Source organism: Dasypus novemcinctus, chromosome 12 (genome assembly GCF_030445035.2).
Source record: "Dasypus novemcinctus isolate mDasNov1 chromosome 12, mDasNov1.1.hap2, whole genome shotgun sequence".
In the NCBI taxonomy this organism is placed as follows: Eukaryota; Metazoa; Chordata; class Mammalia; order Cingulata; family Dasypodidae; genus Dasypus; species Dasypus novemcinctus.
The window spans coordinates 35,216,780-35,238,001 of NC_080684.1; the positions used below are offsets into that span (position 1 = coordinate 35,216,780).

General features: G+C 41.2%; 1 protein-coding gene across 1 annotated transcript in view; it reads right to left on the reverse strand.

Annotated features, from left to right (window-relative positions):
• The window catches only part of LETMD1 (LETM1 domain containing 1), a 40,342-nt gene extending 19,672 nt beyond the window's left edge, over positions 1-20,670 (reverse strand). Inside the window, exon 1 of the mRNA XM_058308224.2 lies at positions 20,592-20,670. The gene's annotated coding sequence lies outside the window, so the exon portion shown is untranslated. The remainder of the gene's footprint in view (positions 1-20,591) is intronic.
• Positions 20,671-21,222: the final 552 nt, after the last annotated feature.

The window sequence follows — 21,222 nt, forward strand, 5'->3', positions numbered from 1 at the left end:
CAAGGCAAGAGAGAGCACAGTACATTTGGAGAACTGAAAACCTAGGAAGTATCTCTGTGAGATTGGTATCATACCCATTTCCCAGAAGAAGAAATGAAACATGATTTGTTAACTTACCCATGGGTTTCTCAGCTGGTAGGCTTGGGATCCTGGTCTAGTTAACCATTACAGTTTTTTTCCATTACTCTTCCCAGCCAAATGAATTCCTTTAATAGTGGGTATAATGTAATAATGTAATGTAGAATTAGAAGAGGACTAAGAATTGAACCTAAGGAATGCTTACATTTGAGGAATAGGAGAAGGAAAAGTAGCAAATGAAGGAAGAAGAAAAAGAGCATTACAAAGAGAACTACCAAGAGAGCACAGTATGATGGAAGCCAAGAAAGATGGAGTTGTAAGAGGAGTGGTATAACATTTTGAATATAGTGAAAGTTGAAAAGTCAGGTGGTTCTGACGTGGGTACAATAGCTAATGATAATCTCCTTTGGTCAATGAAAAAGTGATTTCCAGAGAGGATTGCAAAGGGTGGAAAAATAAATGAGTGGTAAGGAAGAAGAGTGAATACAGATTAGCATTGTTGTTTGTTTTGTTTTCTCAGAAACTTAGATTTTGGGATACAGGAAGAAGTAAGAAGTAAATTATCTTTTGGGAAGCAGTCTCTGAGAAGGCAGGAGGTTTATTAGGAAGTGATCTTGGGATCTATACCAAGGAAAAGGAAGGGGAAGAGGAGGGAGGAGCAAAGAAAGGAGGGGAAAGGAAGGAAGAGAAGGAAAGTAAGGAAGACTAGGCAAAAGGAGAGGTTGAGCTGTGAGTTGTTTGCCTTGTAGCTTAGTTTGTTATTCCTCAGTTGACATAACATGGTGTCAGCAGAGGTGGGATCTGAAGCAACCACTGACCTGACTCTGGAGCTGCTATTGGATTCAATCACAGGTACCTGCAAGAGCCCCTTATGATCTGTTATTTCTTGATGGCCCTGGGTTCCTGTAGGTGAGTCTTTTCAATTCCAAACTTCCCTCTTCTTGGTTGAGGTTCTCACCTTTCTTCAGGAGCCTTCTGGTAAAGGGAATTTGAACTTCAGAACTTTTGGTTTGGGTTGGTGGCAGTGGTCCTTTTGTGAATTTGAACTTTTGTTCTCCTGGTTTGGGCTGATGGCAGCAGTCCTTTTGTGTTTTCCCTTTTGGGTACACAAGGCACCTTTCCTTGTCTGGTGAATACTCAAATGGGACTTTAAAAATTCCCACTTCATATTGAGCTCTTTTCAGTGGAGGGGTGCCTCTCTAACAATTAGTTTGACCTCTGTTCTGACTGTGAGCAGTCAAATAATTATTTTGGTGAGCATAAGATGAGCACTTAAAACTCTCTTGAGTGCCCATCATCTTTTGATGAAAAGCCTCAACTTCTGAAGACCAAGACTCCTGTGAAAGGTGCTCAAGGATGGGCTAGGCTAACACAAGGTGTTACCCTCTACCCTCAAGATGAGACAACTGGTCTAGTGCCCAAGCCGGACATCTAGAACACAGGCTGCCAGGTAAAACAAGTATCCCATGAAAGGCATATTGTAAAACATCACACTTATCCAAAATCTGGATAATTCCTCTCAGGTTTAGGAATCAGGATTGCTTACAACCAGAATTAACTAAAAGAATGTATTCCAATCCATCAAGAACTCTAATGGTGCATCACCATCTAGCACACCAGCTGGTTTCATGTACAAAAATTATGATCCTGCCTCATATAAAATCTTATACTGCTGGATCTTACACACTAGAGAAAATCTTTCATTGTAATGGCCACAATAGGGACCTTTCGTTATGCGGAAATTGGTATATTTGCTCGCTCAACTAAAAAATAGACTCTAAAACTAAGCAACCAATTAACTTAATTGGTACTTGGAAGTTTCCAAATGTATAACTGTAACTAAGAGTTAAGAATTAATAAATGAGGGAAACGGACTTTGGCCCAGTGGTTAGGGCGTCCGTCTACCACATGGGAGGCCCGCGGTTCAAGCCCCGGGCCTCCTTGACCCGTGTGGAGCTGGCCCATGCGCAGTGCTGATTCGCGCAAGGAGTGCCTTGCCATGCAAGGGTGTCCCCCGCGTAGGGGAGCCCCACGCGCAAGGAGTGCACCCGTAAGGAGAGCCGCCCAGCGCGAAGGAGGGAGCAGCCTGCCCAGGAATGGCGCTGCCCACACTTCCCGTGCCGCTGCCGACAACAGAAGTGGACAAAGAAACAAGAAACAAGACGCAGCAAAAAGACACAGAAAACAGACAACCGGGGGAGGGGAGGGGAAATAAATAAATAAAAATAAATCTTTAAAAAAAAAAAAAAGAATTAATAAATGAATGAACTTTGGGTGCATATGACAACATGGATGAACCTTGAGGATAGTATGTTTAGTGAGATAAGCCAGACACAAAAGGACAAATACTGTATGTCCATTGATAGGACCTAATACGATGAGTAAAGCTATAGAGTTAAGCTGTAGAATATAGGTTAGTAGGAGACAATGTGGATTGAGAGGGGGGAGCTGATACTGAATGTATGCAGAATATTTAATAAGGTTTATTATAAATATGTGGAAATGGATAGAGTTGATGGTAGCACATTATAATGAGTATAACCAAGACTGCTGATTTATAAATGTGATTGTGGCTGAGAGGGTTGTAATCTAGGGAGGCTAATGTTAACAGAAATACAGCTAGTGGATGTCTAGGGACTGTATAATATAGTGATTTCAGAAGTAGATGAGGACTGTGGTTATTAATACAAATACAAGGATGTTCCTCTAATACAAGGTGTTAAGAATATGGTGGGAAGTGGATGTGGCTCAGGCGACCAGGCTCCTGACTACCACATGGGAGGTCGCAGGTTCAGATCCCAGAGCCTCCAAAAGAAGTCAGTGAGCTGGTGTGATGGGCAGGTGTGGCAAGCTGACACAACAAGAAACACAAAAAGAAAAATACATAATGAGAGACACAACAAAGCAGGGAGCAGAAGTTCCTGGTACCTCCGAAAAAAGGCAGCGAGCTGACAGGCAGGCACAGTAAGCTGACACAGCAAGATAATACAACAGAAATGTGGAGGAAAAACACAATGAGAGACAAAACAAAGCAGGGAGCAGAGGTGGCTCAAGCAATTAGGCACCTCTCTCCCACATCAGAGGTCCTGGGTTCGGTTCCTGGCGCCTCCTAAAACAAGGAAGATGAACAGACATGGCAAGTGAAAAACAATAAGGAGGTGGGGAGAAATAAATTAAAAAACTTAAAAAAAAAAAGAATGTGATGAGGAGAATGGATGTAGCTCAAGTAGATGAGTGCCTGCTTCCCATGTACAAGGTCCTGGGTTCAATCTCCAGTACCTCCTAAAAAAAAAAGAAAAGAAAAAATATGGTGATATATAGGAAAAATACAACTAATGTAATTTATAGACCATAGTGAAAAATAATATTGTAATATTTTTCTAGCAAAGGCAAAGAAAGTACTATATCAATTCTAAAAGTAGGCAGCGGACTTGGTCCAGTGGTTAGGGCATCCGTCTACCACATGGGAGGTCCGCAGTTCAAAGCCCGGGCCTCCTTGACACGTGTGGAGCTGGCCCATGTGCAGTGCTGATGCGCGCAAGGAGTGCCCTGCCACGCAGGGGTGTCCCCCGCATAGGGGAGCCCCAGGCACAAGGAGTGTGCCCCGTAAGGAGAGCCGCCCAGTGCGAAAGAAAGTGCAGCCTGCCCAGGAATGGTGCCGCACACACGGAGAGCTGACACAAGATGACACAACAAAAAGAAACACAGATTCCCGTGCCGCTGACAACAACAGAAGCCGACAAAGAAGACGCAGCAAATAGACACAGAGAACAGACAACCGGGGTGGGGGAGAAGGGGAGAAAAATAAATAAATAAATTTTCTTTAAAAAAATGCTAAAAGTAAAAAACAGAATAAGGGAGTTAGTTTTATGAGATGTGAATATGATTAAGCTTTTTTTTTCTTTCATTTTCTTCATTAACAAGGAGAACCTTGGGAGGCAGATGTGGCTTAAGCATTTGGGCTCCTGTCTACCATTGGAAGGTCCAGGGTTCAGTTCCTGGGGCCTCCTGGTGAAGACAAGTTGACCTGTGAGGTGAGCTGGCCTGAGCAGAGAGCTGGGCCATGTGGAGTGCTGGGCTAAGCAGGAGTGCTGGCCCACATGGAGTGCTGGCACAGCAAGATGATACAACAAAAAGAGACACAGAGGAGAGACAATAAGAGACACAGAAGACCAGGGAACTGAGGTGGTGCAAGAGATTGAGTGTACTTTCTCACTCCGGAAGGTCCCAAGATCGGTTCCCAGTGCTGCCTAAAGAGGAGACAAGCAGATACAGAAGAACAAGCAGCAAATGGACACAGAGAGCAGACAGTGAGAGCAAAACGATGCGGGAGTGGGGGTGGAAAATAAATCTTTTTTAAAAAATGAAAAACAAGGGGAACCTTGGTCATGTCATTTAACCAATCTGTGCTCAGTTATTCATCTTTTGGAAAATTGGAGGAATAATTGAATTTGTTTTTAGGATTAAATAAAACAAATTTAACTGGACAGGATTTTTTTAAAGATTTATTTTTTATTTATTTCTCCCCTCCCCCACCCCCAGTTGTCTGCTCTCTGTGTCCATTCGCTGTGTTTCCTTCTGTGACCACTTCTATCCTTATCAGCAGCACAGGAATCTGTGTTTCTTTTTTTTTAAAGATTTATTTATTTATTTCTCTCCCCTCCTCCTCCGCTCCAGTTGTCTGTTCTCTGTGTCTATTTGCTGCGTCTTCTTTGTCCACTTCTGTTGTTGTCAATGGCACGGGAATCTGTGTTTCTTTTTGTTGTGTCAGCTCTCCATGTGTGCGGTGCCATTCCTGGGCAGGCTGCACTTTCTTTCACCCTGGGTAGCTCCCCTACACGGGGACACCCCTGTGTGGCAGGGCACTCCTTGCGCATCAGCGCGTGGGCCAGCTCCACACTGTGGACAGGATTTTTAAAAGTAATGTTTCCATAATTTGTTAACTGCCTTTTGTCTGTTATTATTTTTTGAGGTTGAAATAAAGTTTAATAATAAACAATTTTTAAAAAGAATTAACACGATTATGACTTTTACTTTCTAACAGATTGTGGAATAGCCAGAAGTAAATACCTGAAAATACTGCAACTCACTAAACTGGAACCCAGACGCCTTGATTTTTGTAATGATTGTAAAATAATATAACCTTTATCTCGTAATTTTTAAAACCTTGTGACTGACACCCACTTGTACCCCCTCTATCCTGTTTTACAACTTTGAATCCTTATGATCACTAGATAGCCCCCTAATATTTGTTAACAAAGGAACTTGATTCAGTCCAGAACTAACCCACCCCAATTCCTAAACTATTACTAGAAAGAGCTAGATCTAATCGAAATTGGCCTGTGCATTCTCAATAATTACATCATTTCTAACTTCATCATCTCAAGCCAATAGACTCATTGGCATACATAAAACTATCAGAATTAATTGCAGTTCAGAGAGACAGATTTTAGGCTGATAGGCCATCTGATCTCCTGCTTCACACTTGGTGAGAAACTCTTTCTCTCTTTGAGACCTCAGTATCTCAGGAATTGGTATTTGAGTACATTGGGCATTGCTAAGTAACATAGCTAATTCTAAAATTACCTCTTTTCAAGAAACAAATACTAATGGATAAAGAGTAAGAAAGACATGTCTAAATGCATTATCAAGCTTGAGAAAGTATCCAAAACTCCTGACCCTGACTGTTCTAACTCTCCTTTAAACCCCTCCTGTCCTCCTCTATAACCTAGCCAAAATCCCCTCCTAGAATAAGATTTCCCAAATCCTACTGAAGATCCAGGGGGGTTTGCAAAAGAATTCAGTCTCATCATTCAGACTTATAAGCCTGGATACTCAGACCTTTACTAATTAATTTACATGACTGCCAGTAAAGGTCATGCCAAAATCTGGACAGACAAAGGTAGTGGAAAGATCCCTTAAATGACTTTTCAAAATGAAAACCTACTGACAAACAGAAGCATGTAAGCTAGCTAAGGAATGTCATAAGGTCATACCTGAAGTTTTCCCCCAAATGATTGATTGGAGAAAAATCCAACAATGTACCCAGAAACCTGTTAAGCCAATGTTTGAATATTATAATAGGCTTGAAAAAAACTTTAAACCATTCTCAGGCCTTGACCATATTAACTATGAAACTTGAAGCAGCCTAGTAAGATAGGGAATCAAAAGACGGATCTGGAACCTGGCAAGAAGTCCACGTGGACATCAGTAACCCCAAGATGGCTGCTAGCAGACCCTCCCCAGGATTCAGCCCCTCAGAAGAAGACTTCTATGGAAGCCAGGAGACGCCCCAGATATTCCCCAAGGACTTTATCATTGGGCCCTCCTGGGAGATTGATGGGAAAAATAAGCAATCAAAACAGTAAACAGCTGGATCACCTCCCCTGCCATTAGCAAAGGGGTGGGATAATCCACAGTTCAAAAAGGCAGGCACCAGGCCTGAGTTCTCACTCGTGCTCTTTCTCACCTGTGGACCCGTTCCTGCCCTCTGTGCACTGCTCTCACCACTTTTCCTCTGCCATGTGGCCACGCAAGTAAAACCGGGGCATTTATAACCTATAATGTGAAATTAAAGCCTGTAAATCAGTCCTTTTTATCACTTTTCAGTCCCTTTCTCTCTACCTGGGACCCCTGATCTATTATTTTCTCCCATTTCTCTTCCCTCTATGCCTGAATAAATTCCTGACCTACCTCACATGATGTGCTCATGAAATTCATTTCTGCAGTATAGTCAAGAACCTAAATAAAATCTGGTAATTCTATTTAATTCTACTTTTGGTTTTGGCCTTCAGAAGAATTAAGCATCACTCTAAATTTAAACTAAATTGGACCACAACAGGACCTAATGATTCAGTAAATCTTGCCGCTCAATTAGACCACACATTTAAAAGGCTGAAAAAAAGAGAAAGCCTCCCAAGTTAAAACAGCGCAAATATAATTAGCACAAACCAAGAGTTTCCAATTAGACCAGCTAAATCAGCCCCCAATGAACACTTAGGCACCAGAGTTTAGGGCGCCAGTACTTAATAATTACTGCAAACAACCTGGACCTTATAAAAGAGAACTGCCTCAAACTATCCAAATCCAGTAGAAGCCCCCAAATGCTCTTTGCTCTCTAAGAAAGCAAGATGACTTTCAATGCCACTGCTAGGGCTGCTCCAGGGGTATGACAGATTTTCCCCCCAATTGTCCATATCACATCTTTAGGCAAAATAGACCTGGTAATTGGAAATGAAGGTACACTGGCTCTAATAGACATTGGAGCCACCTTCTCTGTCTTAAATGCCCCACCCTCCATTAACCCTCCTCCCAAGAGTACAGAAACAATTCAAATGGTGAAAGTCTCCCATAAATCCAGGAGCATCTTTGAATCCCTTCCAATTCCATTTAAATTAGGAACTTTACAAGGCACTCATCGATTGCTGTTAATCTCTGCCTTCTTGGAAAATTCAACAGACCAGGAGAAGGAATTAAATCCCATACATATTCCCACCCTTTTAGTGAAGGAAATAAAATTTAAACACCACCCTCTTTTAGATACGATTCCAGCCCATTTATGGTCTACATCACCTACTGATACGCGCCGGACCTCATTCTTTCTGCCCCGCCTCTCCCTGCCCCCACCGCCTCCTCTTAGACCTTGTCCTAACCTAAAGCATTCTCAGTTTTCCTCTTGCCAAGACCAAACATCAATTAAGAAGATTTTTAGACCTTGCAGGATATAGTAGAAATTGGATTCCTGATTTTTCTTGGATGGTTTAACTTTTATGTGCCTTTCTTAAGGCTGAAGAAATTGAGCTCCTTATTTGGGATGAACTAATAAAAATTCCTGTAAGGAAATAAAGCATTTTTTGCTCAACACTGTTGCTCTGAGACACTCTAATTACAAATTACCCCTCTTCCTCTTTGTCTATGAATGAGAAGGGATACCTTAGGTTTCTTTACACAAAAACCGAGAGACCAACATTGACCTCTAGGATATTACAGCCAGCAATTAGATAGCGAGGTCAAGGAACTCCCCCCTTGCATGTGGTCAGTTGCTGTGACAGCTAAACTTTTAGAATCAAGTAAGAAGTAATTATGGGATCTCCTTTAACTACTGATGTCCCTCATTCTGTTAAATCCCTTTTTACCAACAAATTAACTTCTTATGAAATTCTTTCTTGTCTCCTTTGTTTGTTGTCACAACCTTAATCCTGCTACTTTATTTCCTACTATTTCAGACAAAATTCCTCATGACTGCATAGCTTTAACTGGACAATTGTGAAACCCTCAAATAGATTTACGAGAAACCTTAGTCAATAATGCTGATGTTATCTGGTATACACATCCTTCCTTAAAGACAACTCAATAATCTATCATTTTGGATGTGCTAATACCTCTAACCCTCAAATAACAGAAGTTCCTTACCCAATGCCACCTCATCCCAGCAAGCTGTACCTTTTGTCCTCACCAGAACCTGTTTACTTGCAGAAGGAAAAACACAAATATATGCACTGATAGTCGATATGCCTTTGGGGCTATTCATGATTTTGAAATGTTACAGAAACAAAGAGCTTGTCTTAAACCTCCAATGGAGGAAAGGGGAAAAGCTCTTACGTTATAGAATTGCTAGAAGCTATACTGTTAGCAAACGCTTTAGCTGTAGTTAAAATTCCTCGTCATTCTGAGGCAGGTTAGTATAGAGAAAAGAGGGAAGGCTAAGCAGACCCGGCAGAAAACATGGCCACAAGACCCCGCCCCAGAAAACTCCTCTGAGGGGTCCTGTGAGCCCCTGGCCGTGAGATCCCATTTGGAACTCTTTCCGGAGTCGAGAAGCCCCAGTTAACCCCAAACAGGCTTCCTCATGGAGCCCCTGAGAGCTAACAGGCAGAGATCATAAGGCACCCAATAGAGCAGCAAACAGCTGGGGCCCCTCCCCAGCATTAGGAAGGGAGAGGAATGACCTGGGCCCCCACGCACACGACTCACCCTGCAGCACAACTGCGGTGCAGGTCTAGGACAGTGTACTCTTGTTTCTTAATAAACGCTTACTCCCTTGCCTGCCCTATGGCATGTCCTTAAATTCTTTTTTTTTATTTTTAAAGATTATTTATTTAATTCCCCCCCTCCCCCGGTTGTCTCTTCTCTGTGTCCATTTGCTGCATCCTGGTTCTTTGTCCGCTTCTGTTGTTGTCAGCAGCACAGGAAATGTGGGCGGCACCATTCCTGGGCAGGCTGCTCTTTCTTTCGCGCTGGGCGGCTCTCCTTACGGGGTGCACTCCTTGCGCGTGGGGCTCCCCCACGCGAGGGACACCCCTGCATGGCACAGCACTCCTTGCACACATCAGCACTGTGCGAGGGCCAGCTCCACATGGGTCAAGGAGGGCCGGGGTTTGAATCGCGGACCTCCCATGTGGTAGACGGACACCCTAACCACTGGGCCAAGTCCGTTTCCCGTCCTTAAATTCTTTTATGTGATATTAAGCCAGAACCTGAAAGCCCAGAACCCAGAGCCTTCCACTAGCACATTTTTATAATTGATTGGAGATGGTCTCGGAGAAAATTTGAATTACGAGGCTCTTAGCTTCCAGGCAGCATTCTCAATCACATCGATCAGGCCCATGTTGCAGCAAACACATTCCAACCACGGTTTCAACTGTGAGGGCTGTTGAAGAGCGTAATCTGCTGTCTGACCAAGGAAGTATATGAGATGAAACTACAAGTAAATAAATAAGAGAGGCTTTTGCCAGCCTTTACAGCCTCCCTCCCCAAGGCCCTAGGAAGTAGGTCTGCAGCCCATTTCTGGGTTAAGGGTCCAGGGATGAGCAACTAACAGGGACAATCCCAAAGACCCAGAACAGGTTGAACCAAGAATCAAATGCCTAGATATCAGCAAAAAATTACAAGCCATACTAAGTGTGTTAGTCAGCCAAAAGGCTGCTGATGCAAAATACCAGAAATTGGCTGGTTTTTGTAAAGGGTATTTATTTGGGGTAGGAGCTTACATACCAGGCCATAAAGCATAAGTTACTTCCCTCACCAAAGTCTACTTTCACGTTTTGGAGCAAGATGGCTGCCCACGTCTGCAAGGGTTCATGCTTCCTGTGTTCCTCCCTTTCAGGGTCTTGCTTCTCTCTGGGTTCAGGGTTCTGCTCTTCCTGGGGCTGGCTTCTCTTTCCTCTGTGAGCTTACTTCCTGGGGCTCGAGCTTAAGGCTTCAGCATCAAATTCCAACATCAAAACTCCAACATCAAAAAGCTCCAACTCTGTCCTTTGCCATGCCTTTTTTCTTTTATCTCGATGTTCTAATGACATGGTCCAATCAAAGCCCTAATCATAAATCAATCATGCCCAGTAATATACCAGATTACAAATATAATCTAATATCTATTTTTGGAATTCATAACCATATCAAACTGCTACACTAAGAAAATGGAAGATATGGCCTAAGAAAAGGATTATATCAAAGCCCCAGAAGAGACAGAGTATTTGAGACAACTAATCACTGAGATGCACACAAATTTCCAAAATCAAATTAATGAATTGAAAGACAATGTGGCTAAAGAAATAAAGGACATCAAGAAGACATTGAACAAGTACAAAGAAGAATCTGAAAACTTGAATAGAAAAGTAACAGAACACATGGCAATAATGGGCATGATAGTTGAGATAAAAAACACATTAGTGGGGGAAGTGGATGTGACTCAAGTGATTAAGCAAGCTCCTGTCTACCACATGGGAGGTCCCAGGTTTGGGTCCCGGGGCCTCCTAAAGAGAAAACAAGAAGACATAGAGAACACAAAGCAAATGGACACAGAGAGCAGACAGTGAGCACAAAACAATGGTGGGGGTGATAAATAAATGAAATAAATCTTAAAAAAAAATTAGTGAGAGCAGTTGTAGCTCAGTGGTTGAGCACCTGCTTCCCACGTACAAGGTCCCAGGTTCAATCCCTGGTACCGTTTAAGAAAATTAGAGGCATACTACAGCAGACTCAAAATGAAAGAAGAAAGAACAGTGGAAATTGAAGAGAGAAAAGAAAGCATGGAAAAAATTGAGCAGGGGCTCAGAGAGTTGAATGATAATGCAATTACATACATGTTATGGAAGTTCCAGAAGGAGAAGAGAAGGGAAAAGGGGCAGAAAGAGTATTTGAGGAAATAATGGTTGAAAATTTCCCAACTTCCATGAAAAAAAAATGAACTTACATGTCCAAGAAGCATAGCATACCCCAATGAGAATAAATCCAAATAGACAAACTATTCAGAATGTCAAACACCAAAGATAAATATAAAGGTGAGTTTAAAATATTCACAAACAGAAACTAAGAGTTTGTAAAAAAGAATCCACCTTTGCAGGGAATATTAAAGGAAGGCTTATGGCCTGAAAGAAAAGACTGGGGAGACAGGCTTTCAGGAGAACTTAGAAGAAAAAATAGCAGAAGGATAACCAAAATAGTAAAAAGAGATGAAAATAAGATATGACATGAAAACCAAAGAATAAAATGGTGGAAGTAAATAATGCATTTACAGTAATATCATTGAATGTGAATGGATTAACCTCCCTAATCAAAAGATATATGTTGACAGAATGGATTAAAAAACGTAAGTTATACTACATACAAGAGACTCACCTTAGACTCAGGGATACAAATTGGCTGAAAGTGAAAGGTTGGAAAAAGATACTCCATGCAAGCAGTAACCAAAAAAGAAAGGGGTAGCTGTCCTAATATCAGACAAAACATATTTTAAATGAAAAGTTATAATAGATACAGAAGGGCATTATATATTAATAAAAGGGACAATCCACTATGAAGATATAACAGTCATAAATATCTCTGCACCTAACCGAGTGCCCCAAAATACATGAGGGAATTTCTGGCAAAACTGAAAGGTGAAATAGACATCTCTACAATAATAGTTGGAGACTTCAATACATCACTCAACATCATTAGATAGAACAACTAGACAGAAGATCAACAAGGAATTAGAGAACTTGAACAATATGATAAGTGAGCTAGACCTAACAGACATATACAGAATGTTGAATTCCCAAATCAGCAGGTAATATATTCTTTTTAAGTGCTCATTGATCTTTCCCCAGGAAAGACCACATGTTAGATGACAACACAGGTCTCAATAAATATAAAAAGACTGAAATTATACAAAGCACCTTCTCAAATCATAATGGAATGAAACTGGAAATCAAGAATAGGCAGGAAAGAGTTAAATTAGCAAATTTGCAAAAGTGAGTCAAAGAAGAAATTGTAAGTGAAATTAGTAAGATTTGAGATGAATGAATTGAGATGAATGAAAACGAGAACACAACTTATCAAAACTTATGGGATACAGAGAAGGCAATCCTGAGAGGGAAATTTATAGCCCTAAATGCATACATTAAAAAAGAAGAGCAAAAATCAAAGATCTAATTGAACAACTGGGGAAGCCAGAAGAAGAACGGCAAACCATTCCAAAGGCAGGCAGAAGGAAAGAAATAATGAAGATTAGAGCAGAAATAAATGAAATTGAGAACAAAAATACAATACAGAAAATTAACAAAACCCAAATCTGGTTCTTTGAGACCAATAAACTTGGCAAACCCCTGACAAAAGAAGATATAAATAAATACAATCAGAAATGAAAGGTGTGAAGTTACAACTGACTCCACAGAAATAAAAATGACTATAAAGAGGATATTATGAGAAACCGTGTGCCAACAAATTAGACAACCTAGATGAAATGAATCTATAAATCACTTTGGGTAGGACTGGCATCTTCAAAATATTTGGCCTTCCAATAAATGAGCATGGAATGTTCTTCCATTTATGTAGGTCTTCGATTTCTTTAGCAGTGTTCTGTAGTTTTCTATGTACAAGTTTTCTACATCCTTGGGTAGATTTATTCCTAGAAAGTTTATTCTTTTAGTTACTATTGTACATGGAATTTTTTTCATGATTTCTTCTTTCAATTGTTCATTGCTTGTGAATAGAAACACTGCTGACTTTGTGGTATTGATCTTTGCTCAATTAATTTTTTAGCTGTAGTTGCTTTGTTATAGATGTTTCAGGAATTTCTGCATATAGGATCATGTTCTCCCTACTTTGGGAAAGTTTTAGTCCTTCCTTTCCAATTTGGGTGCCTTTTCTTTATTTTTCTTTTCCAATTGCTCTGGCAAGGACCTCCAGTACAATGTTGAATAAAAGTGGTGACAGTGGATATAGTCGCTTGATATTATTGATGAATTCCAAAAAGAAATATTGGATTATGTTTGTAAACTGATCTTTTTCTCTGGGCATATTAGATTATATTGCATTCATAGGTTTACTTGATTAAGTAATCAGGTAAACCTCTTGCACCAATAGGGCATTGATAAAAGATAAAAGGCATGGCAAAGGACAGAGTTGGGGGTTTTTGATGTTGGAATCTTGATGAAGGCGTTTGATGCTGAAGCCTTAAGCTGGAGCCCCAGAAAGAGAGGAACCCTGAACCCAGAGAGAAGCAAAACCCTGGATGGGAAGAACGTAGGAAGCCTGAACCTAGGAGCCTTCTTGCTCCAACATGTGGAAATAGACTTTGATGAGGTAAGTAACTCATGCTTTATGGCCTGGTATCTGCAAACTTCTACCCCAAATAAATATCTTTTATAAAAACCAACTGATTTCTGGTATTGTACATCAACACCCCTTTGGCTGACTAATACAGTGGACATGTCTTATTCCTGATCTTAGAGAGAAATTTTTCAGTCATTCCCCATTAAGTAAGATGTTATGTCCTTTATAATGTTGAGGAAGTTTCCTTCTATTCCTAGTGTTCTAAGTGTTTTTATCAAGAATGGGTGCTGGGGAGTGGATGTAGCTCAATTGTTGAGTGCCTGCTTCCCATGTACAAGGTTCTGGGTTCAATCCTCGGTATCTCACTCCCCAAAAAAGGTGCTGTATTTTGTCAAATGCCTTTTCTGCATCAATTAAGATGATCATGTAGTTTTTTCCCCTCCATTCTGTCAATGTGGTGTATTGCATTAATTTATTTTCTTATGTTGAATCAACCTTGCATATATTCCACTTGATCCTGGTATATAATTCTTTCAATATGCTGTTGGATTCAGTTTGCAAGTACTTTGCTGAAGATTTATGCATCTGTATTCATAAGAGATATTGGTCTATAATTTCTTTTCTTGTGGTATCTTTATCTGGCTTTGGTATGAGGGTAAGACTGGTCTCACAGAATGACTTAGGGAGTGTTATGTCCTCTTCAACTTTTTCAGAAGACTTTGAGCAGAAATGGAGTTAAGTCTTCTTGGAATGTTTGTTAAAATTCTCTTGTGAATCCGTCTGGTCCTGGGGTTTCTTTGTTGGGATGTTTTGATAAATGATTCAATCTCTTTATTGGCTTTCTTGGTTTGTTGAGATCTTCTACTTCTTCTGGAGTCAATGTAGGTAGTTTCTGCATTTCTAAGAATTTTTCCATTTCATCTAGATTATCTTGGTGTATAGATTTCCATAGTTCCATCTTGCAGGCCTTCTCATTTCAGTGAGGTTGGTAGGAATGCCCCCTCTCATTTTCGTTATTTGTATCCTCTCTCATTTTTTCTTTGTCAGTCTAGCTAAAGGTTTGCCAATTTTATTGATCTTTCCAAAGATCCAAACTTTGACTTTGCTGTTTCTTTGTGTGTGTGTGTATCTGTTCTCTATTTCACTTATATCTGCTCTAATCTTTATTAGTTCTTTCCTTCTGCTCACTTTGGGTTTGGTTTGCTTTTCTTTTTCTAGTTCCCCCAGTTTTAACATTAGGGCTTTGATTTGAATTCTTCCTTCTTTTTTAATGTAAGCATTTTTTTTCATTTTAAAAAATCTTTATTTTCCAGTGAATCAAATGGTTTCGAATCAATATTTATTAAGAATATATTAGATCAGCAGGATTATTCTAGGCACTTGAGATACATCAGTTAACAGAGAAATCAAACATTCCTAACTCTTGGGAGCTTAAATTCTAATGTGAGGGACAGAACCAAATCATAAATAATAAAGGCATTGCATGAGATTTTATAAGGTTAAAATTGCTAAGGGAAAGAGTAGGATGGGATACGGTGCATTAGTTTTTCCAAAGTGAAAATAAGTTGCAATTTTTAAAAAAAGGACAGGTAAATTCTAACTTTAAAAAAGAAGATATATGTGCAAAATCTTGAAGGAAATTAGGAATAAGTGGGGAAAAAGCAATTGAAACTGGAGGCAATGATTGAAATGGCCTGAAATCATTAGGATGTGCTGAGAGATAGAATGCAAGGTAGAGAAAGAAAAGAATGCAAAGATGGCCCTGAAGCTTTGGCCCAGAGAAATTGCAAAGATCTTTATCTATCAAATGTGATAAACTCTTCTCAGACCTATTAGTTGTTCTGCCACTTTCATCTTCAAGTAATCTCTAATAGAACCTTTTGATCTATATCTTTCTGTTCTGATGGTTCTATTTTGAGCTATATATTTGCCTCTCAGCAGTGACTTTGTTGCTCCCTATACGTCATGGTATATTGCATTTTCATTTTCATTTTCCTCAAAATATTTCCTAATTTCTCTTGTGATTTCCTCTTTAACCCACTGGCTGTTTAAGAATATGTTGCTGGGAAGCAGATTTGGCTCACCTGATAGGGTGTCCGCCTACCACATGGGATGTCCAGGGTTCAAACCCAGGGCCTCCTGACCTGTGTGATGAACTGGCCCATGTGTAGTGCTGATGCACGCAAGGAGTGCCCTGCCACGCAGGGGTGTCCCCTGCATAGGGGAGCCCCATGTGCAAGGAGTGCTCCCCATAAGGAGAAGCCACCCCACACGAAAAAAGTGCAGCCTGCCCAGGAGCGGCACCACAAACACGGAGAGCTAACGCAGCAAGAAGATGCAGCAGCAAGATGACGCAACAAAAAAGAGACGGTTTCCCAGTGCTGCTGACGAGAATACAAGTGGACACAGAAGAACACACAGTGAATGGACACAGAGAGCAGACAACTGGCGGGGGCGGGGAGAGAAATAAAATAAAAATCTTGAAAAAAAAGAATATGTTGCTTAATTTCTACACATTTGTGAATTTTCCATTTCTCCGTCTGTTATTGTTTTGTAGCTTCATTCCATTGTGGTCAGAGAAGATATATTGTGTGATTTTATTTTTGAGTTTATTGTGTCTTGTTTTCGGACCTAACATATGGTCTGTCCTGGAAAATGATCCATGTGTACTTGAGAAGAATATGTATTCTGTTTTTGTTGGGTGAAATGTTCTCTCTATATCTGTTAGGTCTAGTTGGCTTATAGTATCATTCTAGCCTTGTCTTTCCTTACAGTATTTCTGACTAGATGTTCCATACATTACTGAAAGTGGTGTATTAAATTCTCCTACTATTAATGAAGAGCTGTCAATTTCTCCCTTTAAATCTATCAATTTTTGTTTCGTATATTTTGGGGCTCTGTGTTAGATGTTTGTTTATTTATAGTTGTTATATTTTCTTATTAAATTTCCCCCGTTATCAGTATATATTGACTAGCTTTGATCCCTATAACTGTTATTTACTTGAAGTCTATTTTATCTGATATTATTATAGCTACCTCAGCTCTCTTTTGATTACTACTTGCATGGTATATTTTTTCCCATCCTTTCACTTTCAACCTGCTTATACATTTGGAATTTAATGTGGCTGTCTGCAAGACAACATTTAGTTGGGTCACGCTTTTTTATCTGTTCTGCCAGTGTCTGTGTTTAGACTGTAGAGTTGAATCCATTTACATTTAAAGTCACTACTGATAATGCAGGACTCTCTTCTGCTGTTTTGCTATTTAGTCTTTTAAATTCTTTGCATTTTTTGTCCCACAATTCTTCCATTAATGCCAACTTTCATATTTATTTGATTTTTTGTGTTGTACCACATTGAATGCCTTCTCTTTTCTATCTAGATATATTTTTCATATATTTTCTTTTGGTTATTGTGAGGTTAAAATTTAACACCCTAAATATATAGTAATCATTTTTGTTTTGATACAACTTAACTTCACTAGCACACACACATACTTGTCCTATACCCCTCCATCCCATTGCATTTTTTGTACTTATTACCACTTATATCTTTGTACGTTGTATGTCCAAAACAATAGATACATCATTACTTTTTATGCATTTGCACTTTAATATCTGTAGGAAGTAAGAAGTGTAATTACATATGAAATTATACAATACAATAATACTGGCATTTATAATTACCTAAGTGATTACATTTACCATTGGTCTTAATTTCTTTATGCCACATTGCACCACTTTCTAGAGTCCTTTCCTTTCACTAAAGGATGCCTTAAAGACCTCCTTTTAGCATTGCTTGTAGGGCAGATCCAGTGGTGATGAACTCTCTCAGCTTTTTTTTTTTTTTTTTAATCTGGAAATGTTTTAATCTCTCCTTCATTTTATATATTTTTGGAGGTATTGGGGTCAGGGATTGAACCCAGGACCTTGTATGTGGGAAGCCAGTGCTCATCCACTGAGCTACACTGGCTTCCCAATGAGAGTTGTTCTGTTTGTTTTGTTTGCTTGTTTTGTTTTTCGGAGGTACCAGCGATCGAACCCAGGACCTCATACAAGAAATTCTCACCAGATATAAAATTATTGGTTGGTAGTTGTTTTCTTTCTGCCCTTTAAGTATTTCAACCCACTACCTTTTTGTTTCCATGTTTTCTTATGAGAAATCAGCACTACTCAATCAAAGTGGGACTCCCACGTACATAACGTGTTACTTTTTTCCTGCAGCTTTCAGAATTCTCTCCTTGTCCTTTACATTTGATAGTGTGATCAATATATGGCTAATGTAATTTTTTTTTCATATTTAAACTGTTTGGTGTTCTCAGGGCTTATTGGATGTACATGCTCACGTCTTATGCTAAGTTTGAGGAATTCTTGGTTATTATTTCTTTGACTACTCTTTCTGCTCCTTTCTCTCTTCTCCTTCTGGGATTCCCATAATGTTTATATTGGTACACTTTATAATTTCCCAGAGGTTTCTTAGGATATTTTCACTTTTTATAATTCTTTTGTCTTCCTGCTCCTCAGCCCAATTCAATTGTCTTGTCTTCGAGTCTACTGATTCTTTCTTCTGTCAGCTCCAAATGCTCTTTAAATCCTCTTGGGGATTTTTCATTCCAGTTATTGTGGTCAATTCCGGGAGTTCTCTTTGGTCCCTTTTAAAAATTTCTTTTTTTTTTTTTTTTTTTTAAAGATTTTATTTATTTATTTAATTTCCCCCCCTCCCCTGGTTGTCTGTTCTTGGTGTCTATTTGCTGCGTCTTGTTTCTTTGTCCGCTTCTGTTGTCGTCAGCGGCACGGGAAGTGTGGGCGGCGCCATTCCTGGGCAGGCTGCACTTTCTTTTTCACGCTGGGCGGCTCTCCTCATGGGCGCACTCCTTGCGCGTGGGGCTCCCCCACGCGGGGGACACCCTTGCGTGGCACGGCACTCCTTGCGCGCATCAGCGCTGCGCATGGGCCTGCTCCACACGGGTCAAGGAGGCCCGGGGTTTGAACCGCGGACCTCCCATATGGTAGACGGACGCCCTAACCACTGGGCCAAAGTCCGTTTCCCTTTTTTTTTTTTTTTTTTAAGATTTTTTTTTTTTTTTAAGATTTATTTATTTATTTAATTTCCCCCCCTCCCCTGGTTGTCTGTTCTTGGTGTCTATTTGCTGCGTCTTGTTTCTTTGTCCGCTTCTGTTGTCGTCAGCGGCATGGGACGTGTGGGCGGCGCCATTCCTGGGCAGGCTGCTCTTTCTTTCACGCTGGGTGGCTCTCCTCACGGGCGCACTCCTTGCGCGTGGGGCTCCCCCACGCGGGGGACACCCTTGCGTGGCACGGCACTCCTTGTGCGCATCAGCACTGCGCATGGCCAGCTCCACACGGGTCAAGGAGGCCCGGGGTTTGAACCGCGGGCCTCCCATGTGGTAGACGGACGCCCTAACCACTGGGCCAAAGTCCGTTTCCCAAAAATTTCTATCTCTTTACTAAGATTTTCATATTGCTCATTCGTTGTTTTCCTGATACCCTTTAGTTCTTTCTCTGTATTTTCCTTTATCTCCTTGAGTATTTTCAAGATTGTTTTTTAAAAGTCTTTTTTTGGTATGTCCACATTCTGTTTGTCTTTATTGATGATTTCTAGATTTTTATATACTTCTTTTGGATGGGTCAACATTTCTTGTTTCAATTTTCTTGTATTCTTTTATTGCACTCTGTACATTTTAATATTTTAAAATGATAACCTGAGATTTATTCCTGGATATGTCTGTTTCTTGATTTTGTAACCAGCTGGTTAATAAACAGAGATTTTCTTGAACTTCACCCGCCCTGTCAAGGAGGTCTACCCAAGGCAAACGCAGTGTGCAGAGTCCCCCCAGTTTTTCTGGGCCTGTGACTTGTCCTGAGCTTGTCCTTGTTCATCATTTTGGTATTCCCCTGCTTACAGGAGTTTGAATGCCCCCTCGCTTTCCTAAGAGGCAGACCTTCCTCTCCTGGGTGTTTAAAGCAGACAAGCCTTTGCCCCAGACTGTCTGCCTCCATAGTTTAACATTCCTTTCGTTGTCTCAAGCTGCTTTTGTCTGGAAGGTAAATTCTGGGAAGGGGGAACACTGGAGAGGAGTTCCCAAGTCAGTCTTTCTTCACCCAAACAGGGCCAGAGATACACAAATCAGTACAGATTGGCTCCAAAGTGCCCGGGGGAGAGGGAAAGATCAGGGAAGGCACCAAAAGCTTCTTCCTTGGGTCCCCAAAGCTAAGCTTTCTATACCTGCCCAACAAAGGCAGCCTTTCAGCTAATTGTCCCTCACAGCTCTGAGCAAGTGTGGGATCTTTAAGTCTCCTCCTCTGCCACCTTTGTCTGGGGTGGTTGAAACCATAACTGCCCTCAGAGATGCTGGGTCCTCAGTGATCTGAAGTTGCTGATCAAAAGCCATGATCAGGAAAGTGGACTTGGCCCAGTGGATAGAGCGTCCACCTACCACATGGAAGGTCCACGGGTCAAAACCCAGGCCTCCTTAACCCATGTGGAGCTGGCCCATGTGCAGCACTGATGCGCGCAAGGAGTGCCGTGCCACACAGGCACATGTAGGGGAGCCCCATGCACAAGGAGTGCACTCCATAAGGAAAGCTGCCCAGCGTGGATAAAGTGCAGCCCACCCAAGAACTGCACTGCACACATGGACAGCTAACACAGCAGGATGATGCAACAAAAAAAGAAACACAGATTCCCGGTGCCGCTGATAAGGATAGAACCGGTCACAGAGGGACACATAGCGAATGGACACAGAGAGCAGACAACTGGGGGAGGGGGATGGGGAGAGAAATAAAAAATAAAAAAAAAAGCCATGATCAGCAATCAGTTGTGCCCTCCCTTGGTCTTGGAGAAGACATAAAAGTCCCTTTCTGTCACCAGGGAGCTGGTCACGGGACAGACCCCGTGGTAGCCTGCCACAAGAGTAGGGGGTAGGTGCTGGTAACCGCCATGTAAGGTTTTACTCGTCTTTACCTTAATTTCTCACTCTTCTTCCCTCTCTTCCCTGGATGCTGTACAGTGTTCTCCTGGCCGCTGGTGTTTCAAAATAGTTGCTTCAGACAGTTCCTGCCTGTTTAGTAGTTGTTCTGGTAGAGCGACTGAATTCCGGAGCTTCCTGTTCCACTGTCTTCCCACAATCCTCTATAACGACATTTTTTAAAACTTATTTTTTTATCCCTCCTCACCATTGTTTGTGCTCACTGTCTGCCCTCTGTGTCTGTTCTTTGTGTGCTCGTCTTCTTTTTAGGAGGCACTGGGAACCGATCCTGGGACCGTCTAGAGCAGCAGAGAGGTGCTCAATCTCTTGTGCCACCTCAGTTCCCTGGTCTGCTGTGTCTCTTATGGTGTCTCCTCTGTGTCATCCTGCTGCTCCAGCGCTCCATGTGGGCCAGCACTCCTGCACAGGCCAGCACCCCTGTGTGGGCCAGCACGCTATCCAGGTCAGCACTCTGCATGGGCCGACATTCCTGTGCAGGCCAGCTGTCCACACGGACCAGCTTACCTTCACCAGGAGGCCTCAGGACCTCTTATATGGTAGACAGTAGTCCAATCACTTGAGCCACCATCTGCTTCCCAACTTACTGGATTTTAATGGCCACATGTA